The sequence below is a fragment of the Lacerta agilis genome, chromosome 7 (assembly GCF_009819535.1).
Source record: "Lacerta agilis isolate rLacAgi1 chromosome 7, rLacAgi1.pri, whole genome shotgun sequence".
Taxonomy (NCBI): Eukaryota; Metazoa; Chordata; class Lepidosauria; order Squamata; family Lacertidae; genus Lacerta; species Lacerta agilis.
This window is the reverse complement of record NC_046318.1, coordinates 22,443,580-22,459,629: the sequence shown is the minus strand read 5'-3', so window position 1 is coordinate 22,459,629 and position 16,050 is coordinate 22,443,580.

The window sequence follows — 16,050 nt, the reverse complement described above, 5'->3', positions numbered from 1 at the left end:
GGTGGAGTCTCCTTCTTTGGAGGTCTTTAAGCAGAGGCTTGACAGCCATCTGTCAGGAATGCTTTGATGGTGTTTCCCGCTTGGCAGGGGGTTGGACTGGATGGCCCTTGTGGTCTCTTCCAACTCTATGATTCTAGGATTCTAGGATTGCAGCCTAGTAAGAGGTGGGGGAAATTAGCCTCAATAGAGTCCAGGTACCAACATTAGGCTGCAACCCTAATAGTAAGCCCCCAATTAAATTCAATTAGATTTACTTCTGATTGGACATGATTAGGATTGCACTGTAAGCTAGTTTCCATTTTGGCTATCTTCCCATCCTCAGGCAATGTCATGCACTGGCTGGATGCAGAGGGAGGCACCAGCTAGGGAACCCCCTCTAGGGGACATCCAGGGGATTGGTGGCGGGATGATGATGAGTGGTCAGAGGAAGAAGACCAGGGGATGAGGTGTTGGAAGATGGAGGAGCAACAGGGTTTAGTGAGCAGGAAGAGTCTGTGGCAGACAGCAGTTCAGACTCTGAGGCTGAAGCAGAGGCTAAAGAGGAGGGGGGTCAGGAAGCTGCTGAAAAATACAGGGAGTCTCCCCCTCCTGCTGCAACCAGCTCCCCTTCCTCCTGGTCTCCAAGAATGCACAGAGAAATGAAAAGAGATCAGTTGTGTGCAGGCACAGTTTGAGAGTGCATGGGGAAAACCCTGGAGAGGAGGAGGCTTAGAGAGGGGTGGGAAGGTGGGGAACTTTAATCCTCACAACTGCTTCATTAGGGCAAGACCTAGTAGGAAGAGTTGCTGAGACCACTAGGCCTGAGTTCTGTGGTTTATTTCCTTGAATAAAGTTTTAACTTCACCGGCCTCAGGTGATTTGTTGTTTTTCTTGCTGACCTATGCCTGACTCAAGGCCTGACAGGCAAGGAACCTGATTTCCTTAGTGTTGCACATATTTGATAAAATGTTAACAGTTTCACTTTCAAATCCTTTGAGGTCTCTCTAATCAGTACAGTACAATCCATGCCATGCATTTGTCATTGATCAATTATCTCTAGAACTTCACCAACACAATCCATGCCATGGATTTGTCATTGATCAATTAGCTCTAGAACCTTTGCCACTTGTACTTCACATCGCTTCTCATCTTTCCCGCCTTCCCCACAAAACAAGGGGGTTATTTACCCTCTCAAAGTTACAGAAGATTAAATGAGTGTCTTATTCAGTCTCCTCATTGCGAAGTGAAATCATATGTAAAGAATTATGAACAGAACAGCTGCCTCCTTTGGTTATTTTAAGACTAGATTTTGCCAAATTAAAGTACAATAAATTACCTAAGACATACTGTGTATATGTACAAGCTCTGGGCTTAGGTGCCCCCAAATCACAACTACATCTTAAAAACAGAAATACCAGAAATGTTTGATCAGCACTGGAGAGTGATTGGTTGACTCGTATATCTTGCTTTTCATGATTACTTGCCAATTTAGCACTTTGGAAATGTTGGCAAACGCTAGTGTCTTTGTCATTAGAGACACAAGTGTCATTAACTAAGTTTTTAAAAGTATGTACATGTCACTTAATAAATCATAAAGTCAAAGTCATTTTTCTTTTTCTAAAAAAGCCTTTTCTATTGCATCATTTGACAGGCAATTGTTTATATTTGAAGATGTGATAACATATTTTAAAAAACCAAAAGAACATTTCCCAATTGACTCAGCACTGTAACATATGTCTTTGAAGTGTAACTGCACATCATGGTAAGGATCAGAAATCAGAACAGGTTTAAGCAAGGATAGTTTACAGCAGGACATAGTTTTAATATATGGCAACATGGATATAAGCAATGGGGTTTTGTGGCTCCTCCCTGCAATTTTCTTTCATCTTTATCAGGCGTGGGGGATTCCCCCCACCCCATAGGCTGCACTGACAGGTGGGTGAGGCCAACCACCTGTCAATCACCTAGTGTCATTATGAAGTCTGGCAACAACTTCAAAAGCCCCCACCTGTCAATCACCTGATGTCACTATGACATCTGGCGACAACTTCAGAGGAGCTCACTATTGGTTCTAATCAGCTGTTTAGCTCCGACAACAAACCCAGCTTTCTCCATTTGCAGGCTTGGTTTGGAAACAAACCACACCTGCAAATGGACACTTTTCCTCAATGGACTGGCAAATTGGTGTGAAGAGGGGAGAAATGTCAATTTGCAGCCACAGCTTGAGTACAAACTGTACTTGCAAACATGGTGCTTCAAAGAGCCTCACTGTCAGTGCTGGTTAGCTGATCAGCACTTTAAGCTCCTTTAAACTCCTGATTGGTCCTTGGCAGCTACATGGTTAACATCATTCATGATGTCACGTGTGGCATAGGTGGGTGTGGTTTGGGGGGGCAGTCTTGCAAGCCATACCTCAATGGGCCCAATTAGACCTACAGATGTGAGGATCACCACCACTGATTCACCCATCTATGAAGTGTAATTAGGTTGAAATCCTAAATACATTTACCTGGGAGTAACATACTTCTGTAGAGGATTGCAGTGTTAATTGATCGGAATAGGAAGCTGTCATGTACATCAACCAAAATCCTATCTCTGTGCAGAGGTTGTTTTGTGCAGAACTAGAATGAGCATTCCCAATAGCTTGGCTCCCACTCAGCTGTTTAATGAAACAAATCACATTCTTTAGGAACAATTCTGGTATATCAAACCAGGCATTCCATAAACCAAGAATAGGATTCTTAATTTAGTTTCTTGGAAGTTTCTTGCTTCCAATCCAAAATGAGCTATATTTGAAGAAATTTATTGTGGAAAACTTAGTGGAATTTCCACCATTGATCTCTGTTACTGAGGTTTTCTTTCCATTTCCCTAAAAGAACAAATGAGTTGTGAGACTTGGTGTACCAAGAAATAAATTTTCAGGACTGGGTGTGTAAACGTCTAGGTCTGCACGGGGTAAATAACTGTGACATTGTGACTGGAAATACAAAAGGAATTACACTGGTACTGCAGGCAAAAATACCAGAGTAAATATTTAAACTTAGGGTGCTAGTTATTAAATTCCTCCTGCTATTTAAGATCTGATTAATATGCACAGCATTTAGTTTCTCATTAGGGACAAGCGAATCTGCTAATTTCAGTTTCTCTCGGGTTCTTATTTTTCTGATCTCAAGTTTGGTCCCCCACATTTCCACATCAGTTTGCTTTTTTTTAATGTTCTCGTGAAAATTCATTAGCATTTTAGTGTAAGTTTCTCCTAATAAATTTTCGTATGCAAATTTACCTGATATACACATCTTTGGGAGCAGTTTCCAGTGCTATATGGTGTTTTAGTATGTCATCTTGACCAATATATGCCTTTTAATGAACATTTGACCCTAGTCAATGTATCTTTGTACACATTACTTGGCTAGAGAACTTATTACAAAATTCCGAGAACTGCACATTTTGAAGGATAGCTGCCTATGAGCTGACAATTTGTTTTGAAAAGGGCAGATTACGGTAGGTAGGTTCACCTTTAACTGCAAACTGAACCAAAATTATTCTTCCCCTCCCACCACCTTATTTCTTATTATGTAGATCATATTATATATATTGGTTACTTAAGAAGAAGAAGAGAAGAGTTTGGATTTGATATCCCGCTTTTCACTACCCGAAGGAGTCTCAAAGCGGCTAACAATCTCCTTTCCCTTCCTCCCCCACAACAAACACTCTGTGAGGTGAGTGGGGCTGAGAGACTTCAGAGAAGTGTGACTAGCCCAAGGTCACCCAGCAGCTGCATGTGGAGGAGTGGAGACGCGAACCCGGTTCCCCAGATAACGAGTCTACCGCTCTTAACCACTACACCACACTGGCTCTCAGACTTAAGTCTAAATAATGTGTATCTTATTCTGCTAACTGTACCTATCCTAACTCTCCAATATAAGAACCCTGCAACAATTCTGAAAATGTGCACATTGCAGACATATCAGTATGAGGAACATAATGTGTAGAGATAGGTCATCACCATCACAACCACCCCAATAGTTTCAAATGTCATATGATTATTCCTCTGGAGTACCTATATATGCCCTCTGTGCTGGCCCCAGGGGTTTGTCCGTGAAGCGAAGTCCAAGTCCAGTCCTGGGTCTAGGGGTCCAAAGGAGGTCAGTCCGGCGGGGAGCAAGGCAGGGAGCAGGTCAAGGTCCAAGGCAGGTGCAGGCACGAGGTTGCAGGTTGAGCATATGCTTGCAACTAAGTTGCTCACGCAACTTGGGCTGGGTCTGGCTGACTTTTATCTTGCCCTATGCTTAGGGCGGCCCCAATCCTCCGGAGACTCGCCTCTCCTCCGGGCCTGGACATAGCGCTAAACCAGGAATCATGGTTCGTTTCTCGTCAGCATAAGAGCAAGGAGTAAAACAGTCTATCCCAGCATGCTCACAGCCAACCATTAACTGTGGTTTACTGTGATGTGTGAAACAGGCTTGCAAACACACAAAAAAATTGCTGCTGTTAATTCCTCTGGCTTTGGTTTGTTTTAATGCACCCTTGCCCAGCTCTATGGATGAAGCCTACTACCATGTAAGTAAAAATCATGTGAATCAGCCCATGTCACAAACTCACAAACATTTGGTGCTCCATCTCTCCATTGTCATGCGCTGTTTTAAGCTCTCACCTTTATTGGCATAACAATTCGTGTTAACTGGAAGGAAAATAAACACTCCCCTTGCCCTACACAAGCTTCCTCCTTTGAAAACAGTAAAATTAAATATAAAAAAATCCCGAGACATGCAAAGGCGTGGGTTTCGCCAACCCTGCTGCTCATTCTGTGAGAAAATGTGTCATCCTGTTAAGGCTACATTGCAGAAGAGGACTTCCTGTCTAGTATAGCTATCATCAAGTTTCAGTCCAAATAAAGCTAAAAGGGTTTTCAGCTTGCCGGGGGTGGGGTGGGGAGGTGCTTTTCTTGCGAGACTCCCTCCATACATTTGTTTTTATAGGACTAAGGTTGCCAATCAAAAGAACAAGCAAGCCACCACTTGATCCAACACAGACTAAACAGCAAGGGGACTGGTTATGGGAATTTACTTGCAAGGGGATTTCCTGTTTTGTTGAGAGGTCAACCCTGGTTTTCTTTTTTTTAAGGGGGGGGGGTTGCAAGGAGATTTACCTTGTTACTCAAATGTGTGTCATAATGTCATTCTAATATCCCCAGTTAGAAGTGAAACCCGCTACCTCACACCCCACAATAACCCCCCCCACACACACACACAATATATAAATTCCAGCTTTAGGGACATAGAAATCACCCGACATAGGAAACTGCCTTTTATTGAATCAGACCATCGGTCCATCTAACTCAGTATTGTCTGCAAGTATTGAAGGTTCCATGCAGAGAACCCTTCCAGCCCTACCTGGAAATGCTGGGGAATGAACCTGGGACTTTCTGTGAGTAAAATAGATGCTCTGTCACTGAGCTATGGCCCTCCTTCATTGCACACAGCAGTCATTACTGTTAATTTTTCATAGTCACCCTTAACCTGGAAGTTAACCTCTGCCAACCTCTTGGTGCTGCTTGTCTTCTGCACCTGACAATCTACCGATAATCTCCGTGACCTCCTGTTGCATAATCATGTACCATTTTGAAATCACCTCTTGGCAGTGCAAATACAGATATTATTTTTATCTACCACACCTCCAGCCCAAGAACACCCAATTCATACCAGGGTGCATAATCAGTTTGGGCAGGGTGCCGCCCTGAACAGCAGGAGTTGGGAATGCAAAATCTCCCTCTTTCCCTGGGCAGTTCGAGGCTTCATGTTTCCTGAGGTCACTGGTAAAACGGCAATGTGCAGCTTGGAGAGCCTGGAAGATTGTCGTTGTTAGTACCCGTCAGTCCCGAAAGACAATGGAGTGTGCCTCTGGGGGTGCTGTCAAACCACTGCATTAGCAGCACCAAAGTGACCTCTCTGGGGTGCAAGCCTGGGCAGTGTGGATGGAGGTCCTGGGCTGCCCAGCCAACATGACCCCCTTCTCGGCCTCACTGATGTGGTCCAAAGGAAAGCAGAGCAAGATGTTCGGTACCAGCTTGGTTGCAGGATTTGCCAGAAGGAGGCGTACAAGGTGCCATCCAATCAGGGGTGTCGCTGGGGGGCGGTACGCCCCTGGTGACAGGGGAGGGTGGGGTGGCAGGGGAGGGTGGGGGTGACAAGCAGCGGCCCCTTCCGCCACTCCCACGTGCCACCGCTCCCTCCGTCACCCTGGGAGCGGCAGCGCACGGCCCGACGATGGAGTGCGCCTGCGTGACATTTCGCGCAGGTGCACTCTGTCGTCGGACCGCCGCTTCCGCGGCCTCCTTTTGAGCCACAGAGTGAAAAGGCGGCTCGTGGGGCTGCCGTGCGCGCTCGGCAGGGAGCCACCGATCGCACTCAGCAACCCCACAGGCCGCCTTTTTGCTCTGCGGCTTAAAAGGGGGCTGCGGAAGTGGCGGCAGCACTCCGTCGTGACATCACAATGTGATGTCATGACGCCCCCCCCAGCGTTTCCTTTTGCCGCCCCGGGTAGCATGGAGCCTTCCTCTGCCGCTGCATCTAATCGCCTTAGGGCCTCTGCTCCAGATTTGTGTAGAGTTTACTCCTTAGCCTTTTCTTCCCCTGAAGATATCCAGCTGAGAAAACAAAATCAGTAGAAGTGTAAGGAGGTGTTTGGGTTCCCACCCCATGTGGTGAGCAATCAGAATAGCATCTCGGATGATATTCCTGACAGTAAAATATTCTTACACTCCTCACCATGTGTCCCTTTTGCTTCCGAAATCATTTCCCCAACCGTAAATCCACTTCTCCATATTGCATTTCTCCCTCAACCAAAATTTACATACCTAAAATGGCCGCCATAATCTCTAACTGAGCCCTGAGCCTAACTAAACTTTATGTCACACATCTTTTTTCCCCTGTTGCCCTTGCCTCTATCTCCTCTACCATCTGTTTCCTCCCAATCAGTCAAAATGCAAACTGGAAGCTCCTTGGGGCAGGGGGCTAGGTTTTTTAGGCTACTCTGGAAGGTTGCATGTACATGGTTGGTACCTAATAAATAATAATAATAATAATAATAATAATAATAATAATAATAATAAGTTTTCTTTTAAATAAATGATGTAAGGATCCACCAATCAACATCACATTTAAACCAAGTCAATGGCACCTATACATGCTGTTACAGCATGCAGGAGATCTGTAGCCTGCCATGGCCCATGCTGCTATTCTAACACTGAATGGAAAAGCATCACAACTTGGTTTGAACGTTACACCAGGGCTCGCCAAATTTTTGTGGCCCGTGGGCCTACTTTCCAACAGGATAAGCTGCTGTGGGCACCACACACTTGTCTTAACCTATCATACAAAGCCAGCTATTTAATTTCACCTGCAAAAATAATGCTTGTTCTGCCTCATATTTCAGTGGCAAAAGGGGATTCTGGGAGTGCCTGAGCCCCCATTGGTGACCAGTGGATTATGTCAGCCATTTGGATCTTCACACTGGTATATTTTCTTTACACACCCAGCATCATCACACTGAAGTTGAACTTAAGAGCCAAACTAGATGTACTTTGTTCTCAAACTGGTTCGGAGTTTGTTTTTCCTGGAAAGCAGCATCTCAGACTGCAGTCAACTCGACATCAACACCCTCGCCTCCCCAACAGTTTCCCTACTCATGGGTGAAAGAAGGTATGAAATCCCTGTATATTTTCCTGTATGGGGAGAGAAAACAGTATGAAAAGAATGATATTGAGCTGAAAAAAATGACCAGAGGGAAGTGTTAATCATATTCCTCCAATAATAATTATTATTGTTATTGTTGTTACTACTACTACTACTACTACAACTAGCAGCCTGCTACGTCTGCTTTCAGGTTTGAAAGAAAACACAAAGGAAATAGAACAAATAACAGAAATATATGATTTATTTATTGTCAAGGGTTCCTGAGTTTGCATCCTCGCTTTGTCAGTTTCAAGAGCATCAGTGGACCATGGTGTTTTCTTAAAGAAGGAAAGTAAACCAAGCAGGTTAGGGGGAAACTATATGGCTTCAATTATTCAAGAGTAAGTCCCATTAAACCCAGTGGGATTTACTCCTGAGTGGGGCCAGCCCAAGACATTTTGCTGCCTGGGGCAAAAGACGGCAACCCCACTACCAGTTCCGCGTACGGTAGCTTCCTAGACTGGCAACTGAATGTTAGTTCAACACTGGCAATGGGATAGCTTCCTCCATGGGACCTGAGGGGATTGCCGCCCCCTGTTGCCCCATTTTACCTAATGGTAAGGCCAGCTCTGCTTCTCTTGAGCAAGCATACTTAGAGTTTCACAGTTGCTCCGTTTCCCTTTCCCTGTTCTATTGCAGTAGCTTTCAAACTTTTAAGACCCAATTCAGGGACTAATAGCGGGCAATCCCTTTCCTCTTTTTAGTCATGTAAGACATGGTGCCCATTTGCACGCACACAAAGTGACTCTGCAGCCCGATAAAACCTACGACTGAATGTTTCGCAGCATTGTTTTGATATTTAATTTACAGTTTCCAAGTGCTTATCTCTCCTCAGGTGGGATTTTACATATTGCCCTAAGTAGAACACACCCCGTTTTATAAATTCCTTATCGTAGTTAAATACGAGCAAGGAGATAGCGACTCCTACACTCGCTCACACCTTGCTAATGGCAAAAAGGGAGATATAATCAGCATGCTCCATTATCAGTCCACGTTCCCACACAGGTGTTCAGAGTGATAAACTACTGTATGATATAAACAGTTATTTCAGATAAAGTATTTTTAAAAACCACCTGCAGATTTATTTATTTTTTAAAAAGAACTTTGCAAAAGATACAAAAGTACATTCTAGTCGAGGATTTTAACAGCCAGCGAGTGCAAACAGGACTGATAAATGGTTTAAACCACAATTAATGGGAATTAGTCATTGAGCTTATTTTTTGGCTGAAATCTACATTTATTTCTGCTGCTATAAATTACATGTCCTTATGCTCATCTCTTGTAGGTTTTATCACAAGAAAAACCCCTTTGCCTTCCATGGGCGTGTTGTGTGCATGGATCTGAGTGGATGTCAGTTTTGTTGTGAACCGCCCTGAGATCTACAGATTTAGATCAGTACTATACTAATACTGAATTATGGTGCTGGAGGAGACTCTTGAGAGTCCCATGGACTGCAAGAAGATCAAACCTATCCATTCTCAAAGAAATCAGCCCTGAGTGCTGACTAGAAGGACAGATCCTGAAGTTGAGGCTCCAGTACTTTGGCCACCTCATGAGAAGAGAAGACTCCCTAGAAAAGACCCTGATGTTGGGAAAGATGGAGGGCACAAGGAGAAGGGGACGACAGAGGATGAGATGGTTGGACAGTGTTCTCGAAGCTACTAACATGAGTTTGGCCAAACTGCGAGAGGCAGTGAGGGATAGGCGTGCCTGGCGTGCTCTGGTCCATGGGGTCACGAAGAGTCGGACACGACTGAACGACTGAACAACAACAACAACATACTAATACTAATAATGCAGGATCTCACAGTATGGTGTTAGTGGCTCTTTTTGAGGGTTTCAAGAAAACCTGAGTGTGGGAAAGGGGCAGGGATTGGTTTGAGTCAAGTGGAAATCACAGGAAAAGATAGCTCTTGAAATTCCCAAAGGGTTGAACTAAAAGGTTGAACGAAAATTGACTAGTTTTGGCAAACCTGATAACAACAGAACTATGTTTATGTTGTGGCTTTTAGTTGCGTGTTGAGGTCCCCAAACCACCCCTCAAATAAATTCACACCACAGACATAATTTTGATTTTTGTTTTTGGCATAATTTTGGCCACAACTTTATTGACTTACAAGAGACGTGAGTGGTTGCTTAGGCATTGGTTCAGACTATCTGTCCCTAAGGACAGAACTGACATTTGTCAGTAAAGGGAAAGCCTTCCGGGTAGAGAAAGTGAGCGGGAATCATCTCTCCCCTCTTCCCACAGGCTCCCATGGGCTCTTGCGTGGCCCTGGCCCCTGACCGGGGGATACGGACAAAAGCATATCGAGCCCCTGGGTTCCTTTAACGGAAATCCCCACACCATCATCAATTTGGAGGGGCAAACTATGTCAGCAGTCCCCTCCACCAACCAGCAAAATAAGAACCAATGCCTAACCGCCAACCTTACAAGTTGTGACTATTTGCTACGCAGTAGGCGAAAACCAGATGGCACCAGCCAATCAGCCAAATGGAAAAATTCCTACTAGCCCCCTGCCTCAAAAGCAGACGACCCCATGGCAGGCATAGCAAGGTCAACACAGAGGCCTAAAATTAGGGAGGGAAGGGTGGGTGATCCTAAGCTCGCAGTCAAAGAGGTGGAACACTCTGTGAGCTAACCTTTTATAACAAGTTGGGCTGTCCATCACGAAATGGCAACATATAACTCTCCCCAACAACACCCAGGGTCCAATCATACAGTGGCCATCCAAACTAACCCGCCCAGCAACTAAGGGGTAGTTTTGCAGGTCCCCACCGTAACACGTGCTCTCCATGATGGAGAACACACTTTATCAAATCAAGGCCTACCTGTAGTGAGCCAATGGAAGCCAAGATAGAAAACCAGCAACTGTAATGTGGGCCAAAGATGGGGTGGGGAAATCTGTGGCCCTCAAATGTGGTCGGTTCACAACTCCCAACAGCTCCATCATGTTAGACTATGGTTTACCATGATGTTTGAATGCAACTTCTAAATTCTTTTTGGATATACAGATTCTAGTTTTTCACTGGTCCTTTGAAACATGGATATGGTTTGTGACTTCACCCTTATAATGCCCTAGTTTTATTTTCCCATGCCTGCCAAAGATCCTCCATTTCCCCATGATGGCCAGAAAAGAGTAGCTGTACTATGAAGCATGTTCCAGTAGGATCTTATGCCATGCACCCATCTCAATTACCGAGGCTTCATGCGTCACAAAAAAAAAATTAAACAGAGGAAATTAAAATTTACATAACTTCAAAATATAGTTTTAAGATCCGGTGACACTCATACCAAAGCAAAGGAAGCATGTGGATATGTATGTAAACACAGACACACTTCCTCAGGCTATGATCCATCCTCTGCATTTGTGTAACCCAACATACATCAGCCACTCAACTCTAGGGCGGGAATAATGCAGACAATGGGGCTGTATATTTGTATTAATCACTAGCCAACAAATGAGAGCTATTTTTAAAGAAAGAAAAATAAAATCTGACGACATGGTTGAAGACTCTGCTTGTGTGATGGATTTGGCGCATACACTTCATTACTGTGAGGGTCATAAATCACTAATTTACGGTGCAGGTAAGAAGACTGAGGACATCATAGCTCAATAAGGGTCTCCGTAGCCAATGCTCATAGAAAATAGATTTTATGTAAAAGGGATTTTCAAAGTTTGGCTTCAGAAACAATAGCATTGGAATGTTTCAAATGAGAAATTAGTTCCATCTAATATTCAACATATGGTGACTGAAGAATTAGACATATGTTGGGGGGAAAGGGCATTTGTCAGAACACACAATCAGTTTCTTTCAAGCTTCGATAATAAAATATGAAAACATATTGTGGAACAGGGATAGGTGTGGCTCGTTGGTCAAATCAGTTCCAAAGCAATTTAATTTGGCCCCTAGTGGGCCTACACCATTTAAATCAAGGTGTTTGGGAAATTTTGTTCATGATTTCACTTCTAAGGATTTACTGTTATAAATTAAACAGCGACACTATGAATTTCCCAGAAATAGGATGCAAGTTGCAAGTCTGTTTCAACTAATTAGTCTTTTACAAATCATATCCTAGGGTTCTAGCATCCTTGGGAAAAGTTTTGATAACAAACTACTTAGGGGAATGTATCCAGTGTCTTTAAATGTCTCATTGGCCAATAGACGATATTTTGCCTAAGCAGCTGTTATCTTTCTGATGACTCTTCACTGTGGACATAAATTGATGTTACACACCATATACTTTTTTTAAAAAAATGGAGAAATAATGTAGGAATAATACACTAAACCAGGGGTCAGCAAACTTTTTTAACAGGGGCCCAGTTCACTGTCCCTCAGACCTTGTGGGGGCGTCGGACTATATTTTGAAGAAAAAAATGAACCAATTCCTATGCCCCACAAATAATCCAGAGATGCATTTTAAATAAAAGCACACATTCTACTCATGTAAAAACACCAGGCAGGCCCCACAAATAACCCAGAGATGCATTTTAAATAAAAGGACACATTCTACTCATGTAAAAACACGCTGATTCCCGGACTGTCCGTGGGCTGGATTTAGAAGACGATTGGGCTGGATCCGGGCCCCGGGCCTTAGTTTGCCTACCCATGCACTAAACCAAGCATGAAACTCTTCAGCTCTGTTACCATGGCCAGCAGGAGTAGCTGACCAGGTTGGGTGCTGGCCAACTGCCCAGGAGCTCATAGAAGAAGAAGAGTTTGGATTTGATATCCTGCTTTATCACTACCCGAAGGAGTCTCAAAGCGGCTAACATTCTCCTTCCCCTTCCTCCCCCACAACAAACACTCTGTGAAGTGAATGGGGTTGAAAGACTTCAAAGAAGTGTGACTAGCCCAAGGTCACCCAGCAGCTACATGTGGAGGAGCGGAGACGCGAACCCGGTTCCCCAGATTACGAGTCTACCTCTCTTAACCACTACACCACACTGGCTCCTTGCCCTGGTCTAGGCCTTGCCACACTGCACCACCACTCACTGGGGGGATGTCAAACACTATATGTAGAGCTGGATGGAAGGTGCCACTCGCATCTAAGTTCTAATGTTCACAAAAAAATTAAAAGGCACCTGGTGAAATACAATAGGTTTGCATTGTTTTTCTTTGTGGATGTAAATTATCTACTTCCCCAGAGTTTAGTGAGCACTTGCATCCACTCTATGTATTTTTAAGCTTAATTAATGCTATTGTGTGGGTTGCCATATTGGTCAAATTTTGTTTTATTTTAAAGAGATGAGGCCAAGTGGCAGTGAGAAAGGGGTGAGGCCCACTGATACCCTGTGTTCAAGTGTCCCCAGAAACCTGGAGCAGAAACTCTGTCCATAACTAAAATGGTCTGAACGAAGAAAAGTCAACCTCCAGAAGTTGGTCCATTCAAATGTTCACCTATTAATGGTCTTTAAAATCAAGCCAGACCAAGACCCATAAAGGCCCTTAACTTGAATTAGCTCTCATTTTTGTCTGGAGCAAACAGGTGGAATTAGCTCATATCGTTCTTTCTTTCTTTCTTTTTATCGGCACAATTGTTATTCCTATTTTGTTAAATGAACATCATCTGTGCTTTGAGAACGGACTTTTTCAACATTCCGTTATTTGAACTGGCTTTCGGAGTCCAGTTTTCACTGGTCATCAAAGTGCTGTTGAACGGCCACCATCTGTTTGGAAACGCAAGGGGAGTATAGTCTAAGAAAGATTCTCATGAGAAAGAACATAATGAGAACAGGAAATGGCCCACTAGGAACCCATTCTTAGGACAGGCCATGTGCAAGAGAACAAAACAATTCTTCTTGCCGTGGAAGCAGATTTCACTTTCTCTCCTTTGATATGTTTCCTTACCCTCCTCCCTGCAGCCCCCATGTGATGGGTGGGAAAACAAAACAGTTTGTGAAATGCCTCTGTGCTAACTTCTCATCTAAAGGGGTCAACACAATTCTATAAAATTCACAATACTCAGAAAGTTGGTTGGCTGATAGACCTTTTCTTCGGCTATATTTCCCAGTTCATGATTCCAACATAGGAATGGACAGTTTAGTTTTCCGTTGTTGTTGTTGTTGTTGTTGTTGTTGTTGTTGTTGTTGTTGTTGTTGTTGTTGTTATACCCCAGCTTCTCTGGATGGCTTCTAGCATATATAAAACCACAATAAAACATGAAACATTAAAAAGATTCCTTATGCAGGGCTGCCTTCAAATGTCATATAAAGGTTATATAGTTACTCATCTCCTTGACACCTGATCGGAGGAAGTTCCACAGGGTGGGCGCCACTACCAAGAAGGCCCTCTGCCTGGTTTCCTGTAACCTTACTTATCGCAGTGAGAGAACTGCCAGAAGGTCCCCGGAGCTAGATCTCAGTACCCAGGCTGAATGACGGGAGTGTCTTCTTGAGTCCACTACATTTATGTGATATAAAAAACTAATAAATATTTAAAGAAACAGGTAGTTAACATTCCAGGTGAATCTGATTTGCAATGGTCCTAATGGAAACAGTAAAACCCGCTTCATATAAATTAAATTTGTAATAGAACGATTGGTACCCTATATCATATGTGGTGGTCCTGCCCTGAAATTAAGAAATTATGGAATACGATACATGAGGAAATTAAAAAGTTGATAAAAATATCATACAACAAGAGAGCAGAATCATATTTATTAGGAATCTTGAATGGAGACATTCCGAAAGATAAAACTAATATTTTCCTGTATGCAACAACGGCAGCAAGAATGTTGATAGCCAGTCATTGGAAAGGAAATTACATTCCAACCAAAGAGGAATGGCTGAACAAACTATGTGAATATTTGGAATTAGCATAGTTAACTGATTTAATAAGACAAAAACCAAAAAGTATAATTCAAAAACAATGGAAATGCTTAAATGACTATTTATACAGACAAGGATCAAATACAAGGTTTTGGCTGTGATTAGAGTAACCTTGTGAGAGACCCAGAGAATTTAGTGATCTGATCATTTATGTGGGATTCTATGGGAGAAAAAATATGGAATAACAGATATAATTTTGTTTAAAATGTCTATAGGAAGTGCAGTGAAAGCGATGGAAGTCAATCAATGATATTTTACTATTTGAAATATATGTAGAAGAAATCTGGAACAAATTCTGTCTATTTTCTTCTTTTTCTAACTTTCCTTTCCTTTTCTCATACTTATCCTTTCTCTTTTCCTTTCCTCTTCTTTCTATGCCTTTCTTTTTATTAATAGGAATATTGAAAATTTTGTATATGTGTGTGTAATTGCAATGCTTTGTCTTGACTTTGCAATAATTATGCTAAAATAATAAATAATGTTTTAAATAAATAAATTAAATTTGATTGAATTGAAATTCAGTGTTTTAATTTTTCCCATTTTTTTAAAAACCAAACATTTGCTCAAACACTCAGGTTTTTTAGAAGTTGAAACTATTAATTTCCTCATAGCCCTTTTAAACACACACTGTGGCATCCTGCGCTGCACAAAGACATGAAACAATTGCAAATACTAAGAGGAGGATTGGTGATAATGCAAGAATGCGCTGAATCATAGCCCTGCTTCAACCATATGTACAAAGTAAAGTTTGTACACCTAGATAAACAGACTTCCCAGCAGAAAATAGCTTTCTTTACTGTTAATAGCCAAGCCTAGGAGTCTAATCAAAAGATTTGTACTGTGGGAATATTACTAGTGCATGTATTGTATTTTTTTAGTCACACCTTATAAAATGCTATCAGTCAAATTACAGGAATCTGGCAGGTTAATGTCCTACTTCTAGGCAACAAGAGAAATTAACATCTTCTCAATCATGCTCCCCTAAGAAAAGTGCATGTGAGAAAAGTGCTTTGCATATGGAAGGTTCCAAATTATGTCAGGTCAGGGACACGACAGGTAGATTCTGGTAGAATCTGACAGATCTTTTTTGGAACCTAAGAACATAAGAAACCCCTTTTGTGACACTTTATTAAATTTCCAAAATTTCACAAAATAATTTCGAATCGTATAATTACATAACATCCTTGTTTCATAGTGTGGGGCTTCAGGGAATCTGACCCCCCTCCCTCAGTGCTGGCAGCCAGAAATGGGAAAACAAGAAGTTGTTATCAAGGTTTTTATTTCAAAATTCACAGAGGGAGACGTATGATGCCGTCTCTTGGATAATGGCGTTGCTCCGAGTAAAGTCCCACCCCCCTCTGTCTCTCCTATTTTATGTCATCCCTATGGTGGCTGATCTGTGCTTTCTGCCACTGAGCTTTCTGTTCTCCTACTCTCAATGCCCGCCTGGTCCTGGGAGAGAGGGTGGGGGTCAGGAATGCTTTCCAAAGACACTGAGTCTCTCA